At 34.9% G+C, this 6,667-nt stretch overlaps 1 long non-coding RNA gene across 2 annotated transcripts; it reads right to left on the bottom strand.

Moving 5' to 3' along the window:
* Positions 1–1,554: 1,554 nt before the first annotated feature.
* On the bottom strand, positions 1,555–6,328 carry LOC129311396 (uncharacterized). 2 transcript variants are annotated; one of them, XR_008593289.1, is made up of 4 exons: positions 6,078–6,328; positions 4,668–4,859; positions 3,590–3,636; positions 1,555–3,112 (listed from the first exon to the last, which is right to left on the bottom strand). It is a non-coding gene; the product is annotated as an uncharacterized LOC129311396 (long non-coding RNA). The 2 variants fall into 2 exon arrangements; XR_008593288.1 differs by lacking the exons at positions 1,555–3,112; positions 3,590–3,636 and having other exon boundaries at positions 4,616–4,859.
* Between the last annotated feature and the right edge of the window lie 339 nt (positions 6,329–6,667).

Here is a 6,667-nt window from a genome sequence, read left to right as displayed (position 1 = left end):
TTTTATAAAGTTATTTCTTCTCCTGATGCCAAATTTTGGAAAGAAGCAATTGAAATTGAAATTGATTCTTTAAGGAAAAATAAAACTTGGGTTTTAGCAGATTTTCCCCAAGGAGCTAAGACTATTAAGTGTAAATAGATTTTTAAGAAAAAATATTTTCCAGACGGTTCAATTGATAAATATAAAACAAGGCTTGTAGCCAAGGGTTTTACTAAAAAAAAAATATAGAATATTTTGACACATTTTCTCCTGTGACTAGAATCTCTTTTATAAGAGTTCTTATTGCTTTGGCTTCAATTTACAAACTTTTTGTTCACCAAATGGATGTTAAAATTGCTTTTTTAAATGGTGATTTGGAAGAAAAAGTTTACACGGTACAACCTAAGGGATGTGTGATTCTTGGGCAAGAAAATAAAGTTTATAAACTTATTAAGTCTTTGTATGGCTTAAAAACAAGCGTCTAAGCAAATGGCATGAGAAACTTGATCAAATTTTGACAACAGGTGAATTTTCTACCATTGAAGTAGAAAGATGTGTTTATACAAAACTAGTAAATAATGATTGTGTGATATATGCTTGTATGTGGATGACATGCTAATTTTTGGCTCTAGTATATGTATTGTAAATGAAATAAAAAATTTTCTTTCTTCAAATTTTGACATAAAAGATATGGGTGAATCCAAGGTAATCTTGAGTGTAAAAATCATAAGGAATGAAAATGGAATCTTGCTTTCTCAAAAACATTATGTTGAGAAAATTCTCAAAAAGTTTGGATATCTTGAAAATGCTCCTCTGAGTACTCCTTATGATTCGAGTGTACAATTAAAAAAGCACAAGGGTGACCCAATTGCTCAATCTGAGTATGCACAGATTATTGGGAGTCTGTTGCATTTGATGAACTTTGCTAGGCCTAATATAGCTTATGTTGTAGGCAAATTGAGCAGATATACCTACTGTCCAGGCAGTAAACACCGGGAGGCTCTGGTGAGAGTCTTAAGATATTGGAGAGGTATCATGAATTATGGTATATTGTATAGTAAATTTCCTGCTGTATTAGAAGGATACATCGATGCTAACTGAACTTTGGATTCAAAAGAGACAAAATCCACTGGTGGTTATATATTCACCCTTAGTGGTAGTGCAATAACTTAAAAGTCTGCAAAACAAACAATGTTTATTCACTCTTAAGGATTTTGAGTTTATTGTCATGGAGCTGGCTGGGACTGAGGCTAAGTGGTTGAAAAACTTTTTAGCAAGTATTTCGATAGGTGAAAAGCCCACACCATCAGTGTGATAGCTAGCTTGCAATAGCAATGGCTAAAAATAAGACATTCAATGGCAAAAGTAGACATATTCGATTGAGACATAATATTATAAGGCAGCTAATCAAAGATGGGGTTATCTCAATCGATTATGTGAGATCAGAGTTAAATCTAGCGGATCCGTTAACTAAACCCTTAGGGAAGAAATTTATTATTGAAATGTCAAGGGGAATGGGACTTAAGCCTGTTTGAAATTAACGATGATGGCAACCCAACCTTTGTGATTGGAGATCACATGAATAAGGTTCAATGGGTAAGAACAAGTGTTAGAATGCATTGAACGGAGGCTGAGTGAAAGCTCTTAATGTTTTCATAGTCCTTATGGATGGCATATTTATTGCAGATACACTTGATAAAAATACCTATATAAATATGGAGTGGGGCCGCTCCTATAAGATTGTGGTGAAATCTTTAGAGCATGTGTTAAAACTAGGCGTGCACATGGCCGATAACGTGCAAAACCGTCGTTAACAGCAAAGACCGTGGGGATAATCCAATTAATAAGACCTCTAACACATACTTAAGATCAGTTGGTTCAATAATAAAATTACACCAACTTTTCTGTGTGCTAAGTTCAATAATTATTAGTCTAGGTTTGGATCAAGTCAACAGACACCAAATTCGAAGTGATTATCCTCCATGTGAATAACACAGATGAACATAGATCCTTTTGACACATGTGGGATATTGTTGTACGTGCGTCAAAAGTGTGTGTGTGTCAAGATCAGTTGGTTCAATAGTAAATTACATCGACTTTTCTGTGTGCTAAGTTCAATAATTATTAGTCTAGGTTTGGTTCAAGTCGACAGACACTAAATTCGAAATGATTATCCTCCATGTGAATAACACAGATGAACATAGATCCTTTTGACACATATAGGGGATTGTTGTATGTGTGTCAAAAGCGTGTGTGTGTGTCAAAGTCCCACATTGATTAAAAGAAAGAATCTCCTAGTGATATACTAAGGAATGAAGTGGGCTAGTAAAATGGGCTTGGAGGATAAGTGGCCTCGCGCACATGAGACAAGCCAACTCAAGGCAATCGTAGTTGAAATCAGCTAATTCGCCCCCTCTGCACGCGAGTTCAAAAGACACTGGGTTCCTTTTACCGGATTATTTTTACAAAAATAATTTAATTATTTTTAACTTATTCGAAAAACATCTGATTTTACTGTTTTGAATTTGAACTTGAGGCCTTGACAGTTTTTGGGCATTAAACCTCTTCTAAAAATCAATTTTGTGAATAATGTCTTAAATGTTTTGTTTGCCAAACGTCTCCAAATTAATAAATATTTTGTCCACTAAACGTCTCCGAATTAATGGACGTGTGCATTTTGCTACTTGAAGCGTGTGTAACTGAAGCATTAATCCATGTACGTTTTATTGTTTAATATGTGTGTAACCGAAGCATTAACCGGTGATTATGAGCCAGCTTTGTGTCTCCATCTTCGGGCTATATATAGCCCTGGGTGCTGACAGAAAACGGTACCAGCCTCTTGAGTTTTCACGGCAATTCTCTCCTCCCTCTGCCTTTTGCTTGTGATCGTCTGTTCGCCTATGCTTGTTATTTAGTTTCTATTGTTCTGTTCCCTTGCTCTGCCGCAGGAAGTGCTTGTTTAATCCTGAAAAACTGCTGGTCCGTTGTCTTGATGTGCTGAAATAGTTCTTAAGGACAGCATCCTTCCGGGCATGACTTAAGTAGCTCATGGTTTGCCACTCACGTCTCTCGCCGATGCTCGCCGATGCCACCAACACTAAATACTTCGTGTAAGAAGATTTTGAATAAAGATCTGACACACATAAATAAGATTGAAATACGCTAATTAATTAATTAGCCATGAATAATTTCAAACCAAAATTAAAAATAAATAAAAAATGTTTTTTTTATTTTAAACTAAATTCAAAGATTCTTTCTGTATGAGAAGATTTAGAGAAAAGAACAAAAAACACATAAAATTAGAAGATTTATGTCTGCTTTTTTTTTTTGGGATTAAACTATGTTTGGTTGTTTGACTTACTAATGCAACGTAACTTCAATTTAAAAAAAAAATTAAGCGTGTTTATATTGAGTCATTGATCTCATTATAGATTGAATTTATCATTCCTACAATTTGTTTACCTATGTTGAATGTTGAATCAACCATCCCAATGAGTATGTGTGTGCATGTACGTACATGCGTGCGTACGTTTGTGTGTGTATATATATATATAGAAAAATAACCAACTCAACGATCTCCAAATGAGGGAGGGAGGAGAAGTATCCGCACCACGTAATCGTTTGGCGATCTTCTTTCACAAATTTCATTCATGTTTTCTGGGCGACAAGCAATTGACGTCAAAAACAAAAGGAGAGAAGAAAACAAACACGATTCGCATAAAAGAAGCTAGAGTAACACAAGCATATAGAAAAATAATAACCAACTCAATGATACGCACTTAGGGGTGTTCAATCTGGACCTATCTCGATTGGTCCGGTATTGTCCCGATCATATCGAAACGGGTCTTGTCCTGGCCCGAAAATAATCGGGACGGGATGAGACACAGGATTACCATCGGGACGTCCCGTCCCGTCCCGTCCCGAATATTATACATATTATTTTTTATTTTAAATATATTAATTATATTAATATAATTTATACTTATATTAATTATATCAATTATAATTTTAATACTTATAATTCTTATTTAAAACTAAAGTGTTTTTATATTGATAATTTTAATGGTATGGAGTAAACTTGACAATATCTTTTTTATAATATATTAATTATATTAATATAATTTATTCTTATATCTATCTATTTAATAATTTTTATTTATAACCTATTTCTTGCTTATTTTTAGAAGAGTAATTAGCTTAGTACATCTTCACTAAAGTAAAAGAACAATTATTTGATGTTGTGTTTGACTTGTCTGTTGTTGCTAATCTTATAGCATAAAGATCACTTGTATTTTTTATTATAATATGTAGTTGTGATTAATATAATTCAATAATTAAGTTTAAATTATTGTTATTTATGTACTTGTGTTATTTTGATTTTAAACTTAATAAATTATATAATTTAAAATTTTAATGAACATTATTATTTAAATCTTTTTTCAATATTATTTCATTTATCGGAACGGCGGGACATCCTGATCTTGTCCTGGTCCCGTCCCGACTCTTAGCGGGACGGGACGACTTTCGGGACAGGATAGGACACGGGACCAAAATTCAGTCTCGATCTTTTTTTCGGGACGGGACACGGGACGGGGGTGTCCCGGTCCCGTCCCGTGAACACCCCTATACACACTAATGAACAAAGCAAATGATAAGCAACCACTAGATCCCACACATTATGCCCATACCTTATTGCCCATTACATAGTTTAATGAACTAATCTAATCTGCACATCATGAAGAAGGCTAGCCACACCTGTGACAATACAAAAATATTGGTTTGTTAACGGAATGGTGAAGCTTCTTTTTTCCTGGGAAGGGCAGCCATCAAAAGAAGCCGCCAAAAATGATCATTTTCAATGTCTTGTCATGTAACTTTGCCTAGGAAAAGGATACGATTAACCTCAGTACCTCACAGTGGCATCATATATGAATGAATCATACAAGGGACAATGCAAAACTAGATTAGGAACTGCAAAGTTGAAACTGTCTCCCTTTCAAGTACATGACCTGAATAGTTCTATCCATGAAATATTTATCCATATGCACTGGCCTGCTAATTGCTATCACAGTTATCTTTTAGTAATTCTTTCTCACAAGACCAAATTAAAACATGAATAACTTTCTGATGGAAGCTTAAGTGAGAATGGTGAAGCCACCCTTAGAAACCTGCTTGTAAGGAGAAAGAAACAAGCCAAGGCCACAAGAATTATTGTTCTACCCAATACAGAAAATCCACCCTCACTTGCATACTTGAAAATTCGGGCATTCCTCTCCAATCAAAATAATTAAAATAACAACATACATTGCTTACAGGTAAAGAGCCTTCACTTTACTTTAAAGTCCTTGAACAGTTTCAACATTTCCCAAAATACCAATGACTCTGACCTTAATAATGTAGCTGCTAGACATTGAAATAATATGGCTGCTTTTTGAATTAAAAATCGATGCACAAATGTTGGGGTTAGAGCTGAGACTACAGAGAACAGTTTATGGACATTTAAGTTAATGATGCAGATTGAAATACCCAGTAACATATTACTCATTTTCTTTTAATTGAATGTAAAGAAATACAAAGGCATTGAAGTAGTAGAATATTAGGGGAAAATTTTCTACTTTTGGCATATCTAGGTGGTCAGAAAATATGAGACCATATTTTGTTCCACAGCCATAGGTTAAACATAAAAATGAAATAGTATATGTCATCAATCTAAAGATCCAGCAACAGAATCAGCATTTAAAAGTAGCGATTCAAACAAGAATAAGGAAGAGGAGAAAATTGTACTATGTAAATCCCCTTCGAGAAAGCAAACATCCACTTTCTCTATTCCGAGAACCTGAGAACCACAAGTTGTCTCATTTACTAGAGCACAGAATGAAGCCTGAATATAGCCCAATTAAATCCGTAAACATTAACCCAGATTGGAGGCGTGCGTATTGAAAACCAACCAAAAGGAGACGAAAAAATTGCAGAGCTATGAGCTTGAGCTCCATCCCTCTGATATATAAACAGCTCCAAAATAGGAATATTCAAATGCTAATCAACAATCTGGGATCAACAACCATAAGAAGCGAAAAAGAGAAGAATATGAGGCTTACTGAAAAACTGGCGCGGCTTCATCTTGAAAACGATAACTCGTAGGATCAGAAGGGGTTACTCATCCCTGCCGAGACTGGGAATCAATGAAGAAGCATAAACATTTTCTCTCTGACTTTCTTCTTCTCGTCTTCTTCTTCCTTCTCTTCTTTGATTTATTTTGTTCCCCAAGGAACAGCTTTAATTTCCACTGTGTATTTTGTCTGGAGACGCCAATGGCATCCTGTTTTAAAGAAACTGAACGGCTAGTAGTTTTTAGTGACCGTTGAACAAGAGAGATGGGCAAAGACGCGCGCTCTTTATCCGTTTGCTTTTCTTTGAACCAATTAGCCGTTTGCGTTGGAAACGGTAATATTCAGAGGCAGATCTGGGCTTTCGTACACTGATGATAATCTAATTGTGTAGGGCCATAGTTTTTTGGGCTCAGCGTGGACCTTTTAATTGAAGTAGGTATTGTAAGAATGACAAATTAAAGGATGTAACACTCAGCCGCATTTATTCTTTTATATTTTACAAAGTGATAAATCAAGATTTAAATTTTTGTTTGGAAAAGAACCCACATTTAGTACTGACAGTGTCTCAAATATAATTA

This window comes from Prosopis cineraria, unplaced genomic scaffold (genome assembly GCF_029017545.1).
Source record: "Prosopis cineraria cultivar Desert tree isolate PC_DT_omini unplaced genomic scaffold, ASM2901754v1 PC5, whole genome shotgun sequence".
Lineage (NCBI taxonomy): Eukaryota > Viridiplantae > Streptophyta > Magnoliopsida > Fabales > Fabaceae > Prosopis > Prosopis cineraria.
Note: the sequence above shows the minus strand (reverse complement) of the source record. Positions and strands in the feature narration are given on the sequence as shown.